The sequence below is a fragment of the Aquarana catesbeiana genome, linkage group LG10 (assembly GCF_042186555.1).
Source record: "Aquarana catesbeiana isolate 2022-GZ linkage group LG10, ASM4218655v1, whole genome shotgun sequence".
NCBI classification, from domain to species: domain Eukaryota; kingdom Metazoa; phylum Chordata; class Amphibia; order Anura; family Ranidae; genus Aquarana; species Aquarana catesbeiana.
In genome coordinates this window covers 138868753-138885401 of record NC_133333.1, presented here as the reverse complement: position 1 = coordinate 138885401, position 16649 = coordinate 138868753, and the positions used below count along the sequence as shown (strand labels likewise).

The 16649-nt window shown below is 46.6% G+C and overlaps 1 protein-coding gene across 1 annotated transcript in view; it reads right to left on the bottom strand.

The window, feature by feature from the left end:
* LOC141110922 (sulfotransferase 2B1-like) overlaps positions 1 to 15275 on the bottom strand; it is a 195319-nt gene extending 180044 nt beyond the window's left edge. Inside the window, exon 1 of the mRNA XM_073602721.1 lies at positions 14945 to 15275. The gene's annotated coding sequence lies outside the window, so the exon portion shown is untranslated. The remainder of the gene's footprint in view (positions 1 to 14944) is intronic.
* Positions 15276 to 16649: the final 1374 nt, after the last annotated feature.

Here is a 16649-nt window from a genome sequence, read left to right as displayed (position 1 = left end):
TTCTTGTCCCGTTGCATAGAGGATTCAAACAAGGGAAAAGACTACGGGGCTGATTTACGAAGCATTTGCGCCATGACTTGTGGTGCACGCCGATGCGCAAATGACATTTCCGTATTTACAAAGCATTTGCGCCGGTAACATAGCGCGATCCCCCATTTACTATTCTCTTCCGGGAGCACGGGAAGAGGCAGAGGCGTATCTAGTGAAAATGGCACCTATGGCAAGCACTGAAACTGCGCCCTTGTCAAAACATTTCAAACCCATCTTTCAGATAACCTTAACAAAACGACAAGTCAAGCTCTTTAATTTATTAATTAATGAATTATGGATTGGCAAATAACATAACTCCCAGCATGTCCTGCCAGTCTCTGGGGGAGAACTATAACCCCCAGTATGTCCTGCCAGTCTCTGGAGTAGAACTATAACCCCCAGGATGTCCTGCCAGTCTTTGGAGGAGAACTATAACCCCCAACATGTCCTGCCAGTCTCTGGCGGAGAACTATAACCCCCAGTATGTCCTGCCAGTCCCTGGAGTAGAACTATAACCCCCAGGATGTCCTGCCAGTCTCTGGAGTAGAACTATAACCCCCAGGATGTCCTGCCAGTCTCTGGAGTACAACTATAACCCCAAGCATGTCCTGCCAGTCTCTGGCGGAGAACTATAACCACCAGCATGTCCTGCCAGTCTCTGGGGAGAGCTATAACCCCCAGCATATCCTGCCAGTCTGTGGGAGGGAGAACCAGAACTCCTAGCATGTCCTGCCAGGCTCTGGGGGGAGAACTATAACTCCCAGCATGTCCTGCCAGTCTATAGGAGGGAGAACTATAACTCCCAGCATATCCTGCCAGTCTGTGGGAGGGAGAACCATAACTCCCAGCATGTCCTGCCAGTCTCTGGAGGGGAGAACTATAACTCCCAGCATGTCCTGTCAGTCTCTGGAAGGAAGAACTATAACTCCCAGCATATCCTGCCAGTCTGTGGGAGGGAGAACCATAACTCCCAGCATGTCCTGCAATTCTCTGAGGGAGAACTATAACTCCCAGCATGTCCTGCCAGTCTCTGGAGGGGAGAACTATAACTCCCAGCATGTCCTGCCAGTCTCTAGGAGGGAGAACCATAACTCCCAGCATATCCTGCCAGTCTCCGGAAGGGAGAACCATAACTCCCAGCATATCCTGTCAGTCTGTGGGAGTGAGAACCATAACTCCCAGCATGTCCTGCCAGTCTCTGGAGGGGAGAACTATAAATCCCAGCATGTCCTGCCAGTCTCTAGGAGGCAAAACCATAACTCCCAGCATATCCTGACAGTCTGTGGGAGGGAGAACCATAACTCCCAGCATGTCCTGCCAGTCTCTGGAGGAGAACTATAACTCCCAGCATGTCCTGCCAGTCAGTGGGAGGGAGAACCATAACTCCCAGCATGTCCTGCCAGGCTCTGGGGGGAGAACTATAACTACCAGCATGTCCTGCCAGTCTATATGAGGGAGAACCATAACTCCCAGCATGTCCTGCCAGTCTGGAAGGGAGAACTATAACTCCCAGCATATCCTGCCAGTCTGTGGGAGGGAGAACCATAACTCCCAGCATGTCCTGCCAGTCTCTGGAGGGGAGAACTATAACTCAGAGCATGTCCTGCCAGTCTCTAGGAGGGAGAACCATAACTCCCAGCATGTCGTGCCAGTCTTTGGGGGAGTACTATACCTCCCAGCATATCCTGTCAGTCTGTGGGAGAGAGAACCATAACTCCCAGCATGTCCTGCCAGTCTCTGGAGGGGAGAACTATAACTCCCAGCATGTCCTGCCAGTCTCTGGAGGGGAGAACTATAACTCCCAGCATGTCCTGCCAGTCTGTGGGAAGGAGAACCAAAACTCCCAGCATGTCCTGCCAGGCTCTGGGGGTGGAGAACTATAACTCCCAGCATGTCCTGCCAGTCTCTAGGAGAGAGAACCACAACTCCCAGCATGTCCTGCCAGTCTCTGGGGAGAACTATAACTCCCAGAATGTCCTGCCAGTCTCTGGGGGAGAACTAAAACTCCCAGCATGTCCTGACAGTGTCTGGGGGAGAACTATAACCCCCAGCATGTCCTGCCAGTCTCTGGTAGAGGGGGGACTATAACTCCCAGCATGCCCTCTCAGTTTCTTATGGCTGGCCATGTCAGGGGAGTCACACTCACAAATTGGTTGGCTTCTCTCCTCCTGAACGTGAAGGACATGGCGCCGCGATCTCTCAGGGTCCCCCCTTCTCACAGCCTGCTCTCTCTCCGTCCTCCTCTGCCGCTCTTCCTCCTTCAGTCACTTCAACCACCGAATTCTACCTCCACGTGAGTGACCGCTGACGTCCAATCTGATAAATCGCTAGCCGCGCTCCCTCGCGCTCGCCCCCTCCCATTGCCACTGGCAACCCTGTGCGTCTTCCACAGAAGGAAACCGGCCATGGGGGGCGTGGAGAGTGAAGTCCCTCCCCAGGGATCAGAAAGTGGCTCGCATTGGGTCACTGGAGTTGAGCTACAGCTGCTGCTCCTCCAACCAGTGATGTGGGGAGAAAAAGCTGCGCATGGAGGAGCGCGAGGAGCTGGAGAGTCCAGGTGGGGAAGAGGAATCCTGGCAAGTGCCTTGCTGCCCAGCCACTCACGAGCGCCCCCTTCATATGGCGCCCATGGCACTTGCCATATCTGCCATACCTTGGATACGCCACTGGGAAGAGGTGATCTGTACGCCACTATAGACCTGGTGCACGGCATCTTTAACTTCAAATTTAAACAAGCTGGAAGTGCCAGTAATATGGGGGTGATGTGGGGAAGTGTAGTACTAACTGTCCAAGTCACAAATATGGCCAAAATAGAACGAGAAAGTGACTTTCTCTGAACAAGCCGGCAGCGCTGGCAAATACATTTAAACTGTGGGAGGTGAATTTATACACTGCGCATTCTCAAACGGCATTTGCGCTTGTTCAAATACTTTGGTTCACTGCGCCGGCAAAATATTAGTAAATGTCAGGCAACGTAAAAGCATTTGCATAGGTTGAACACGGGCGCACCTCTAGACTTTTTTTTTTTTTTTTTAACACTGGTTCACTTTGTGAGGCTCTAATGAAATGTCGGTCCGGCAATACATATAAAAGTTCATTGATAAAAACAGCATTAAGAAAACAAACAAAATTCAGAAAAAAAAAAATGCGTGGGGTCCCCCTAAAAATCCATACCAGGCCTTTCAGGTCTGGTATGGATTTTAAGAGGAACCCTGCGCCAAAATAAAAAAAATTGCCTGGGGTCCCCCTAAAAATCCATACCAGACCCTTATCCGAGCACGCAACCTGGCAGGCCGCAGGAAAAGAGGTTGGAACGAGAGAGCGCCCCCCCCCTCCTGAACCGTACCAGGCCACATGCCCTCAACATTGGGAGGGTGCTTTGGGGTAGCCCCCCAAAAAACCTTGTCCCCATATTGATGAGGACAAGGGCCTCATCCCCACAACCCTTGGCCGGTGGTTGTGGGGGTCTGCGGGCGGGGGGCTTATCGGAATCTGGAAGCCCCCTTTAACAAGGGGACCCCCAGATCCCGGCCCTCCCCCCCTGTGTGAAATGGTAAGGGGGTACAAAAGTACCACCTACCATTTCACAAAAAAACTGTTAAAAGTGTTAAAAATGACAAGAGACAGTTTTTGACAATTCCTTTATTTAAATGCTTCTTCTTTCTTCTATATTCTTTCTTCTTTCTTCTATCTTCCTTCGGTTTCTTCCTCCATCTTCTTCTTCTTCTGGTTCTTCTGGTTCTTCCTCTGGTGTTCTCGTCTGGCATCTTCCTCCGCGGCGTCTGCGCCTTCTTCCCTTCTTCTCCCCGGGCCGCTCCGCATCCATGATGGCATGGAGGGAGGCTCCCGCTGTGTGACGCTTCTCCTCTTCTGACGGTTCCTAAATAACGGGGGACGGGGCCACCCGGTGACCCGTTATGTAACCCCGCCCCCTTCTAACGTCACGGGGAATGTCACAGGGAAGTCCCCGTCAAGTCCCCGTGCGTCAGAGGGGGCGGGGTCACCGGGTGGCTCCACCCCCCCCCCCCCCGTTATTTAAGAACCTTCAGAAGAGGAGAAGCGTCACACAGTGGGAGCCTCCCTCCATGCCATCATGGATGTGGAGCGGCCCGAGGAGAAGAAGATAAAAAGACGCCGTGGAGGAAGATGCCGGACGAGAACACCGGAGGAAGAACCAGAAGAACCAGAAGAAGAAGAAGATGGAGGAAGAAACCGAAGGAAGATAGAAGATAGAAGAAAGAAGAAGCATTTAAATAAAGGAATTGTCAAAAACTGTCTCTTGTCATTTTTAGCATTGTTGACAGTTTTTTTTGTGAAATGATAGGTACCCCCTTACCATTTCACGTCCCCCGTTATTTAAGAACCGTCAGAAGAGGAGAAGCGTCACACAGCGGGAGCCTCCCTCCATGCCATCATGGATGCGGAGCGGCCCGGGGAGAAGAAGGGAAGAAGGCGCCGACGCCGCGGAGGAAGATGCCAGACGAGAACACCAGAGGAAGAACCAGAAGAACCAGAAGAAGAAGAAGATGGAGGAAGAAACCGAAGGAAGATAGAAGAAAGAAGAAAGAATATAGAAGAAAGAAGAAGCATTTAAATAAAGGAATTGTCAAAAACTGTCTCTTGTCATTTTTAACACTTTTAACAGTTTTTTTGTGAAATGGTAGGGGGGTACTTTTGTACCCCTTACCATTTCACACAGGGGGGGGAGGGCCGGGATCTGGGGGTCCCCTTGTTAAAGGGGGCTTCCAGATTCCGATAAGCCCCCTGCCCGCAGACCCCCACAACCACCGGGCAAGGGTTGTGGGGATGAGGCCCTTGTCCCCATCAACTACCCCAAAGCACCCTTCCAATGTTGAGGGCATGTAGCCTGGTACGGTTCAGGAGGGGGGGCGCTCTCTCGTCCCCCCCTCTTTTCCTGCGGCCTGCCAGGTTGCATGCTCGGATAAGGGACCGTCCGACCATAAATATCAATGGTTAGTGACCCAAGGGAAGATATAACACAATGGAAGAAAGCTGACATCCATCCTGTGAGATCCTTATGTTGGGAGAGCTGTGTGATGTATGCAGGGGCCTGGTATGGAATTTAGGGGGAACTCCTACGTCATTTTTTTTTTTTTTTTTTTGGTTCGGGGTTGCCCTGTGGGGAATTCCCATCATGTTTTTATCAATGAACTTTTATGTGTATTGTTGGACTGGCAATTCATTAATAGCCGCGAGTAGTTTTAAATGACTTTTTTTCCTTTGAAATGTCATTTTGCTGTCAGACTGTTCTAAACACAGGAAACATGCGCCCCTTTACAGGCATACTATAGACACCCCCCAGGTACGAAATTTAAAGGAATATTACACTTTTACTGTTTCACTTTAAGCATTATTAAAATCACTGCTCCTGAAAAAACAGCCGTTTTTAAAACTTTTTTTTGCATGGAGCCATGTCCCCCGGAGCAGGACCCGGGTCCCCAAACACTTTTTATGACAATAACTTGCATATAAGCCTTTAAAATTAGCACTTTTGATTATTCATGTTCGTGTCCCATAGACTTTTAAGGTGTTCGCGTTTTCGAACGAATTTTTTGCCTGTTCGCAAGTTCTGGTGCAAACCGAACAGGGTGGTGTTAGGCTCATTCCTAATTGCTGGACCGACATTTCATTATAGCCGCAAGTAATTTAAAATAACTTTTATTCCTTAAGGGCCAGTTCACAGCACATGCAGTCCAGTGCGTTTTTTTTCTGCATCAAAAACGCACGGAAAGTAGCTTACATGGTTTTCAATGGCATAGTTCACACCAGTGCTTGCAGTTCCAGTGCGTTTCCAGTTCCCAAAAAAAAAGTAGAACATGCTGCATTTTTTATGCACTGGACTGTACTGGAACGCTGTAAAATGCATCAAAAACGCACTGGAACGCACCTAAATGCACCAAAAACGCACTGCAACACACTTGTCCTTATTTAAGGTTAAGAAAAAAGAGGGGGGGAAGCACTCACACTGGACTGCATCAAAAATGCACCAAAAACGCACTGGAACGCATAAAAAACATGCATGCAGAAAAGCACCTGGAACGCATCCGGACTGCATTTCTATGGTGTGATCTTGCCCTTAGGGGCCTTAGGGCCAGTTCACACCATAGAAACGCAGTCCGGACACGTTCCAGGCGCTTTTCTGCATGCACGTTTTTGTTGCGTTCCAGTGTGTTTTTGGTGCTTTTTTGATGCAGTCCAGTGCTTTTTTCCCCCCTCTTTTTTCTTAACCTCAAATAAGGACAAGTGCGTTCCAGTGCGTTTTTGATGCATTTTACAGCTTTCCAGTACAGTCCAGTGCAGAAAAAATGCATTTTTTTTCTGGAACTGGAACGCACTGGAACGGCAAGCACTGATGTGAACTATGCCATTGCACACCATATAACCGAATTTCCATGCATTTTTGATGCATAAAATATGCACTGGACTGCATTGGTGTGAACTGGCCCTTAAGCGATTTGACATATTTAAAGGCATTTCTCCTCGTTTTGTTTTTGGGGTTGTCCAATTGGTGACATTGATATATGTCCCTCAGGGTGGGACCTGGGCCCCATACTCATTTTAAGGCCAATAACTAGAAGATAAGCCAGCCAAGTGGGGACTAGTAAAATTGCCAAGTCAGTTCCCTTAGACTGCAATGGTATTTGTTGTATAACTTTTGCACGTTAGGCTCTTTAGTTGCCCCCCTGGACTGGGGGGTGTTTTGTCCCATCTGTAATTTTGGTGCATGCTGGATGATGTGCTTAATTTTGGACAGTGGGGTGGCTTATTTTGTGCTAGCTGCATTTGGGTTGTTCTGGGCATGCTCGGGGACTTTGTTTTTTTTTTGGTGGTGCTTTTTGTGTGTGAACAGCACTTGAATTTTTCTGGGCATGCTCAGAGTGTGTTTTTTGGGTTAGTAATTTAAGGACATCCTTAACAGGTGTACCCACTTTGGAGTTCAGTCTCTACATTGGGTGAACTTGCATTTGTGTGTTTTATGGACTGTCCATGTGTTTGCAATTGCCTCATTAGCACACAAACCTATGTTATATAAAGCTTGCAGATAGCAATCTTTACTTTGCCCTGAAAAGAGCCAAGATTGTGTGTGTGGCTGACAAGAGAGTACATTTGGGTGTCCTTAGTGAGTGTCTAACACATGTATTTTCTATTTGTATTTTGTGTGTTATGTTGTTGCAAAACAAATGTGTTTTTATGCAATTTATTTGTTCCTCTGGTTTGCTGGGTGGTGGTTATTTTACCATGAAATCTTTTTTATGTTGCCAATTTTTGTTGTTTTTATGTTGTTCACTTTGATTTAACTGTCTGTCCTGCCTTATTTTTGAAATTCTTTCTCAAGATGTTGTTTTAATCCTTAATAGATGTCCATTTGTGGGTGCACTCCTTTTAACTCCTGGTAATTTACACTGCAAAAGGGTCAAACCTATTCTGTTAGTGTCTCAAATTAACATACATGTGTGTATTTTGCTTTCCTTGCTTCTTTTCCAAGTCCTGGTGTTTTTGTTTTTGTTTTGTTTTTTTGTGTTTTTTTGACCAATAAAATTGTTTCAAATTCTTTGTTTTATGTGTGTTCTTTTCATGCAACGGATTTCCCAGCTGCAGCTTAACTAGGCTGATTGGCATGTCTTGGACAAATCCCCCTTTTTTTTTTTTTTTTTTTTTTTTTTTTTTTTTTCTTTCTTTCATTTTTTTTTTTTTTTTTTTTTTTTTTTTTTACTTTCCTGGTGCCTTCATGGTAGCACATGCATGGATTGTGCGTATGCTGCCATGGCTAGTGACCAGGAAAGTAACATTTCACAATGGTAAGTATTCAATTTTCTTTTTGAGCAGTGGTTTTCAGCCTCAGTCCTCAAGTACCCCCCTGATAAGATAAAATTTCTTAAACATGTCCTATTTAAAATAGCTGTCCAAAATACAAAGCCACCTGTGCAAGATGAAAGAAAACCTGCAAACATGGCCTGTTGGGGGGTACTTGAGGACAGGGTTGAGAAGCACTGATTTAGAGCACTGAACTAAAATCAAGCTGAAAACAATCCTATTCTAATTGTGGACATTTGAGGGAAATCAAGATTTTTATTTTTTTTAAAGGTTGGGCTTTGTGTCCCTTTTCTTAAAATTGGCTTCACTTCCTGTCATATAGCCACACAGGAAGTGAGAGTAAAACCCTAATATTTTTCCTTGGGGACACACAGGTCAATCTAACTAGTGCCCCCATTATGAAAATAGCACTTTGTTGTGTACACCCCAAATTATTAGGTATTTTGCGGTTTATTAACCACTTGCCGACCGCCTAACGTATATATACGTCGGCAGAATGGCACGGGCAGGCAGAATCACGTACCTGTACGTGATCTGCCTCCCGCGGGCGGGGGGTCCGATCGGACCCCCCCCCGGTGCCATCGGCGGTCGGCATCTGACTGGGAGCGTCGGGAGGCGAGGGGGAGACCATCCGATCGTGGCCCCCCCCTCGCGATCGCTCCCAGCCAATGGGAATCCTCCTCTGCCTGTGTATAGTTTCACACAGGCAGAGGATGTGATGTCATCTCTCCTCGGTCTGGCAGTTTCCGTCCAGCGCCGAGGAGAGAAGACATGTAAGTGCACAACACACAAACACACACAGTAGAACATGCCAGGCATACCTTACACCCCCGATCCCCCCCCGATCGCCCCCCGACCCCCCCCCAATCACCCCCCCCCGTCACAAACTGACATTAGCAGTATTTTTTTTTTTTTTTTTTTTTTTTTTTTCTGATTACTGCATAGTGTCAGTTTGTGACAGTTACAGTGTTAGGGCAGTGAGTGGTAGCCCCCTTTAGGTCTAGGATACCCCCCTAACCCCCCCTAATAAAGTTTTAACCCCTTGATCACCCCCTGTCACCAGTGTCACTAAGCGATCATTTTTCTGATCGCTGTATTAGTGTCGCTGGTGACGATAGTTAGAGACGTAAATATTTAGGTTCGCCGTCAGCGTTTTATAGCGTCAGGGACCCCCATATACTATCTAATAAAGGTTTTAACCCCTTGATTGCCCCCTAGTTAACCCTTTCACCACTGATCACCGTATAACTGTTACGAGTGACGCTGGTTAGTTTGTTTATTTTTTATAGTGTCAGGGCACCCGCCGTTTATTACCGAATAAAGGTTTAGCCCCCTGATCGCCCGGCGGTGATATGCGTCGCCCCAGGCAGCGTCAGATTAGCGCCAGTACCGCTAACACCCACGCACGCAGCATACGCCTCCCTTAGTGGTATAGTATCTGATCGGATCAATATCTGATCCAATCAGATCTATACTAGCGTCCCCAGCAGTTTAGGGTTCCCGAAAACGCAGTGTTAGCGGGATCAGCCCAGATACTCGCTAGCACCTGCGTTTTGCCCCTCTGCCCGGCCCACCCAAGTGCAGTATCGATCGATCACTGTCACTTACAAAACACTAAACGCATAACTGCAGCGTTCGCATAGTCAGGCCTGATCCCTGCGATCGCTAACAGTTTTTTTGGTAGCGTTTTGGTGAACTGGCAAGCACCAGCCCCAGGCAGCGTCAGATTAGCGCCAGTACCGCTAACACCCACGCACGCACCGTACACCTCCCTTAGTGGTATAGTATCTGATCGGATCAATATCTGATCTGATCAGATCTATACTAGCATCCCCAGCAGTTTAGGGTTCCCACAAACGCAGTGTTAGCGGGATCAGCCCAGATACCTGCTAGCACCTGCGTTTTGCCCCTCCGCCCGGCCCACCCAAGTGCAGTATCGATCGATCACTGACACTTACAAAACACTAAACACATAACTGCAGCGTTCGCAGAGTCAGGCCTGATCACTGCGATCGCTAACAGTTTTTCTGGTAGCGTTTTGGTGAACTGGCAAGCACCAGCCCCAGGCAGCGTCAGGTTAGCGCCAGTACCGCTAACACCCACGCACGCAGCATACGCCTCCCTTAGTGGTATAGTATCTGAACGGATCAATATCTGATCTGATCAGATCTATACTAGCGTCCCCAGCAGTTTAGGGTTCCCACAAACGCAGTGTTAGCGGGATCAGCCCAGATACCTGCTAGCACCTGCGTTTTGCCCCTCCGCCCGGCCCAGCCCAGCCCACCCAAGTGCAGTATCGATCGATCACTGTCACTTACAAAACACTAAACGCATAACTGCAGCGTTCGCAGAGTCAGGCCTGATCCTTGCGATCGCTAACAGTTTTTTTGGTAGCGTTTTGGTGAACTGGCAAGCACCAGCGGCCTAGTACACCCCGGTCGTAGTCAAACCAGCACTGCAGTAACACTTGGTGACGTGGCGAGTCCCATAAGTGCAGTTCAAGCTGGTGAGGTGGCAAGCACAAGTAGTGTCCCGCTGCCACCAAGAAGACGAACACAGGCCCGTCGTGCCCATAATGCCCTTCCTGCTGCATTCGCCAATCCTAATTGGGAACCCACCGCTTCTGCGGCGCCCGTACTTCCCCCATTCACATCCCCAACCAAATGCAGTCGGCTGCATGAGAGGCATTTTCTTTATGTCCTCCCGAGTACCCCTACCCAACGAACCCCCCCCCAAAAAAGATGTCGTGTCTGCAGCAAGCGCGGATATAGGCGTGACACCCGCTATTATTGTCCCTCCTGTCCTGACAATCCTGGTCTTTGCATTGGTGAATATTTTGAACGCTACCATGCACTAGTTGAGTATTAGCGTAGGGTACAGCATTGCACAGACTAGGCACACTTTCACAGGGTCTCCCAAGATGCCATCGCATTTTGAGAGACCCGAACCTGGAACCGGTTACAGTTATAAAAGTTAGTTACAAAAAAAAGTGTAAAAAAAAAAAAAAACACATACAAAAATATAAAATAAAAAAAAAATAGTTGTCGTTTTATTGTTCTTTCTCTCTCTATTCTCTCTCTCTATTGTTCTGTTCTTTTTTACTGTATTCTATTCTGCAATGTTTTATTGTTATTATGTTTTATCATGTTTGCTTTTCAGGTATGCAATTTTTTATACCTTACCGTTTACTGTGCTTTATTGTTAACCATTTTTTTGTCTTCAGGTACGCCATTCACGACTTTGAGTGGTTATACCAGAATGATGCCTGCAGGTTTAGGTATCATCTTGGTATCATTCTTTTCAGCCAGCGGTCGGCTTTCATGTAAAAGCAATCCTAGCGGCTAATTAGCCTCTAGACTGCTTTTACAAGCAGTGGGAGGGAATGCCCCTCCCCCCCCAACGTCTTCCGTGTTTTTCTCTGGCTCTCCTGTCTCAACAGGGAACCTGAAAATGCAGCCGGTGATTCAGCCAGCTGACCATAGAGCTGATCAGAGACCAGAGTGGCTCCAAACATCTCTATGGCCTAAGAAACCGGAAGCTACGAGCATTTTATGACTTAGATTTCGCCGGATGTAAACAGCGCCATTGGGAAATTGGGAAAGCATTTTATCACACCGATCTTGGTGTGGTCAGATGCTTTGAGGGCAGAGGAGAAATCTAGGGTCTAATAGACCCCAATTTTTGCAAAAAAGAGTACCTGTCACTACCTATTGCTATGATAGGGGATATTTACATTCCCTGAGATAACAATAAAAATGATTAAAAAAAAAAAAAAAATGAAAGGAACAGTTTAAAAATAAGATAAAAAAATAATAATAATAAAGAAAAAAAAAAAAAAAAAAAAAAAGCACCCCTGTCCCCCCTGCTCTCGCGCTAAGGCGAACGCAAGCGTCGGTCTGGCGTCAAATGTAAACAGCAATTGCACCATGCATGTGAGGTATCGCCGCGAAGGTCAGATCGAGGGCAGTAAGTTTAGCAGTAGACCTCCTCTGTAAATCTAAAGTGGTAACCTGTAAAGGCTTTTAAAGGCTTTTAAAAATGTATTTAGTTTGTCGCCACTGCACGTTTGTGCGCAATTTTAAAGCATGTCATGTTTGGTATCCATGTACTCGGCCTAAGATCATCTTTTTTATTTCATCAAACATTTGGGCAATATAGTGTGTTTTAGTGCATTAAAATGTAAAAAAGTGTGTTTTTTCCCCAAAAAATGCGTTTGAAAAATCGCTGCGCAAATACTGTGTGAAAAAAAAAAATGAAACACCCACCATTTTAATCTGTAGGGCATTTGCTTTAAAAAAAATATATAATGTTTGGGGGTTCAAAGTAATTTTCTTGCAAAAAAAAATTATTTTTTTATGTAAACAATAACTGTCAGAAAGGGCTTTGTCTTCAAGTGGTTAGAAGTGTGGGTGATGTGTGACATAAGCTTCTAGATGTTGTGCATAAAATGCCAGGACAGTTCAAAACCCCCCCAAATGACCCCATTTTGGAAAGTAGACACCCCAAGCTATTTGCTGAGAGTCATGTTGAGTCCATGGAATAATTTATATTGTGACACAAGTTGCGGGAAAGAGACAATTTTTTATTTTTTTTATTTTTTTTTGCGCAAAGTTGTCACTAAATGATATATTGCTCAAACATGCCATGGGAATATGTGAAATTACACCCCAAAATACATTCTGCTGCTTCTCCTGAGTACGGGGATACCACATGTGTGGGACTTTTTGGGAGCCTAGCCGCGTACGGGACCCCGAAAACCAAGCACCGCCTTCAGGCTTTCTTAGGCCGTAAATTTTTGATTTCACTCTTCACTGCCTATCACAGTTTCGGAGGCCATGGAATGCCCAGGTGGCAAAAAAACCCCCCAAATGACCCCATTTTGGAAAGTAGACACCCCAAGCTATTTGATGAGAGGTATAGTGAGTATTTTGCAGACCTCACTTTTTGTCACAAAGTTTTGAAAATTGAAAAAAGAAAAAAAAAAAATTTTTTTCTCGTCTTTCTTTATTTTCAAAAACAAATGAGAGCTGCAAAATACTCACCATGCCTCTCAGCAAATAGCTTGGGGTGTCTACTTTCCAAAATGGGGTCATTTGGGGGGGGTTTGTGCCACCTGGGCATTCCATGGCCTCCGAAACTGTGATAGGCAGTGAGGAGTAAAATCAAAAATGTACGCCCTTAGAAATCCTGAAGGCAGTGATTGGTTTTCGGGGTCCCGTACGCGGCTAGGCTCCCAAAAAGTCCCACACATGTGGTATCCCCATACTCGGGAGAAGCAGCTAAATGTATTTTGGGGTGCAATTCCACATATGCCCATGGCCTGTGTGAGCAATATATCATTTAGTGACAACTTTGTGCAAAAAAAAAAAAAAAAAAAAAAAATTTGTCACTTTCCCGCAACTTGTGTCAAAATATAAAACATTCCATGGACTCAACATGCCTCAAAGCAAATAGCTTGGGGTGTCTACTTTCCAAAATGGGGTCATTTGGGGGGGGTTTTATGTCATCTGGGCATTTTATGGCCTTCAAAACTGTGATAGGTAGTGAGGAGTAAAATCAAAAATGTACGCCCTTAGAAATCCTGAAGGCAGTGATTGGTTTTCGGGGCCCCGTACGCGGCTAGGCTCCCAAAAAGTCTCACACATGTGGTATCCCCATACTCAGGAGAAGCAGCTAAATGTATTTTGGGGTGCAATTCCACATATGCCCATGGCCTGTGTGAGCAATATATCATTTAGTGACAAATTTTTGTAATTTTTTTTTTTTTTTTTTTTTTTTGTCATTGTTCAATCACTTGGGACAAAAAAAATGAATATTCAATGGGCTCAACATGCCTCTCAGCAAATTCCTTGGGGTGTCTACTTTCCAAAATGGGGTCATTTGTGGGGGTTTTGTACTGCCCTGCCATTTTAGCACCTCAAGAAACGACATAGGCAGTCATAAATTAAAGGCTGTGTAAATTCCAGAAAATGTACCCTAGTTTGTAGACGCTATAACTTTTGCGCAAACCAATAAATATACACTTATTGACATTTTTTTTACCAAAGACATGTGGCCGAATACATTTTGGCCTAGATGTATGACTAAAATTGAGTTTATTGGATTTTTTTTAGAACAAAAAGTAGAAAATATCATTTTTTTTCAAAATTTTCGGTCTTTTTCCGTGTATAGCGCAAAAAATAAAAACGGCAGAGGTGATCAAATACTATCAAAAGAAAGCTCTATTTGTGGGAAGAAAAGGACGCAAATTTCGTTTGGGTACAGCATTGCATGACCGCGCAATTAGCAGTTAAAGCGACGCAGTGCCGAATTGTAAAAAGTGCTCTGGTCAGGAAGGGGGTAAAACCTTCCGGGGCTGAAGTGGTTAAAGGCAAATCCTTTCTGCAATACAAGTGTAGTTGATGAAAATCAGAGGGGTAGCATTGGTGATTTTATCATCCAATCATGTAGAGGCAAAGATGCTGTTTTTTTTCTTTTCCTTGCATGTCCCCCTCGGATCTCCAGCAACTGCACTTCTAAGTGCACTTGTAGTGCAAAGTGGATTTACCTTTTAATAAATAAACCCCAAGATACATAATAATTTGGGATATACATGGCAAAATGCTAGAGTGCAATTTCCCGAATAGGGAAACTATTTAGATTGACCTGTGTGTCCCCAAGGACATACATTGGTAGGGTTTTACCCTCACTTCCTGTTTGGCTTTGTGACAGGAAGTGAATAATTTTGAATGCGAAATTGGCAAAATTTGGGAGGTGTCTTCACCCTATCAGGGGTGTAGGCATCCCCCCAAACTTATAATCCCTCTGCAGTCTATCCCCAAGCAAAAATAAGAAAGGATTTTAATGAGTTTAACTTTGCAAAGACACATTCCTAAGTTCAATTGTGATGCATGTTAATGGCCCATTTAGACCTTTAATAGAAAGTCATCAGTTGCCTTTGACTCTAAACATTATTTCCTGTCGCATCATGGCAGCATACACTTTGGGTTGTGACTCCGCCCCTCACAACCTGATAGGACCACATAGCTATAAGTTGTAAAGATGGCCCCCGCCCCAGTATTCTCTTATTTTTCCTCACCTGAGAAGGACTGAAGATGTCAGAAGCACCCCCTTACCGAACTCGCCCCATCCAGGTTCTAGCCTCTCCTGGGTGGAAGTCCTTGCCTGTACAGCCTCTAAATGAGCTAGATGGAAGGAACCCCACTCTGGTGGTCTCAGGGGTATGTGCGGCTCCAGTATAAGCCTTAAACAGGCTTAGTTGTGTGCAGCGGTCTCCATCTGTCTTTCCATCTCTTGGTGCAGCTTGCTGGGCTCTGTGGTTCTCCTCTGTCTCTCCCCTGTGTCCTCGGATGTCTCAGCGCTTCCGCACATGCTCAGTAAATGTTTTTAGGGCGTCCTGGCACATTTGCCAGGTTCCAAGATGGCGCCGAGAGCGGCTCGGTGCTACTGCACATGTGCGGCCGGTTCATGACCCTGGCGGCCATGACGGTTTATTTAAAAAGCTCAGAGATGTCATTTCTGATGCCTCCAGCTTCCTGAGCATATCTGACGCTGCTATCAACTCTGCCTCACCTCTGATGCTCCCTCCTTGGGGTAAGTGTTTCTCTCTCCCCCTGGTTCCTCTGTTTGTTTGCTTGCATGTTTACACCTGCCTGTATCCCTCCAGGATATCACAGTTATCCTTTCTATGGAGACCGCTGCCCCAGCAGATCACCATCAGCCCAATAGGTAAGGGGGGGATGTTCATCGTAAGTAGCGAAGATTGAAAAAAGAGAGCAGGATCGTACTAATGCTGCCTAATCGGTCAGCCCTACCAGGTCATCAAGATCGTCTAAGTCAAGGCAAAGAGAGACCTCATGCAGGAGAAGCCACTCCAGCCATAGGCGAAGCCGCTCACGCGGCAGAAGTCGCTCAGCCCACAGGGGAAGCCGTAGGAGGAGCCGTTCCTACTCCAGGCATAGACATTCCCATTATAGAAGATCCCCTGCACGTAGACGCCAGTCTCCTGCACATCCTCCCCGTCCAGCGGGGAATGCTTGCTGGGTATGCGGGGCCACAGCTCTACCAGACGGGCTGGCCTGCCACAGTTGTATGGACGAAGCCACCAGGGAGAAGGAGCTAGTCACTGTGGAACATACCGGGGTCCCTTCTACGCATATCTCAACCCCAGATGTGGAGGCTACAGCCCTGAGCGCCTCACCATCCCATCCTAGTACATCTAGGGAACAAGAGTTTCCATCAGATGAGGAAGAACTGGAAATGGCAGCAGGCTTTGATTTCTCGCTCATAGGACCCTTTGCAAAATCGGTCAAGGAAGCGATTAACTGGGAGGAACCTGAGGAGGTACAGCAGAAGCAAAGGAAGTATTTCCCGAATCTCAAGAAGGTACCTGAAGCCTTCCCATTTATAGGGGAACTGGATGAGCTTATTAAGGAAGAATGGCAGAATCCAGAGAAGAAGGTTAGTCTTTCTAACAGACTTACTAAGCTATATCCTCTGAAAGAGCCCAGAGTAGCTCCCCTGGTCTCCCCTCCAGTGGTGGACGCCTCTTTGATGCGCCTAGCCAGGCATGTGACGCTTCCCATTGAAGACGCAGTGACGTTCAGGGATGTCCTGGACAGGAAGGTGGACACGGACCTTAAAAGGGCTTACGTTTTTGCAGGAGGCGCCTGCAGACCAGCAGTGGCTTTGGCCGCAGTCGGGAAAGCTATTTCCGGGTGGTCTTTGAACACCGCGAAGCTCGTTGCTGAAGGCGCAGATCAGGACCAGATCGTTAAAGCCCT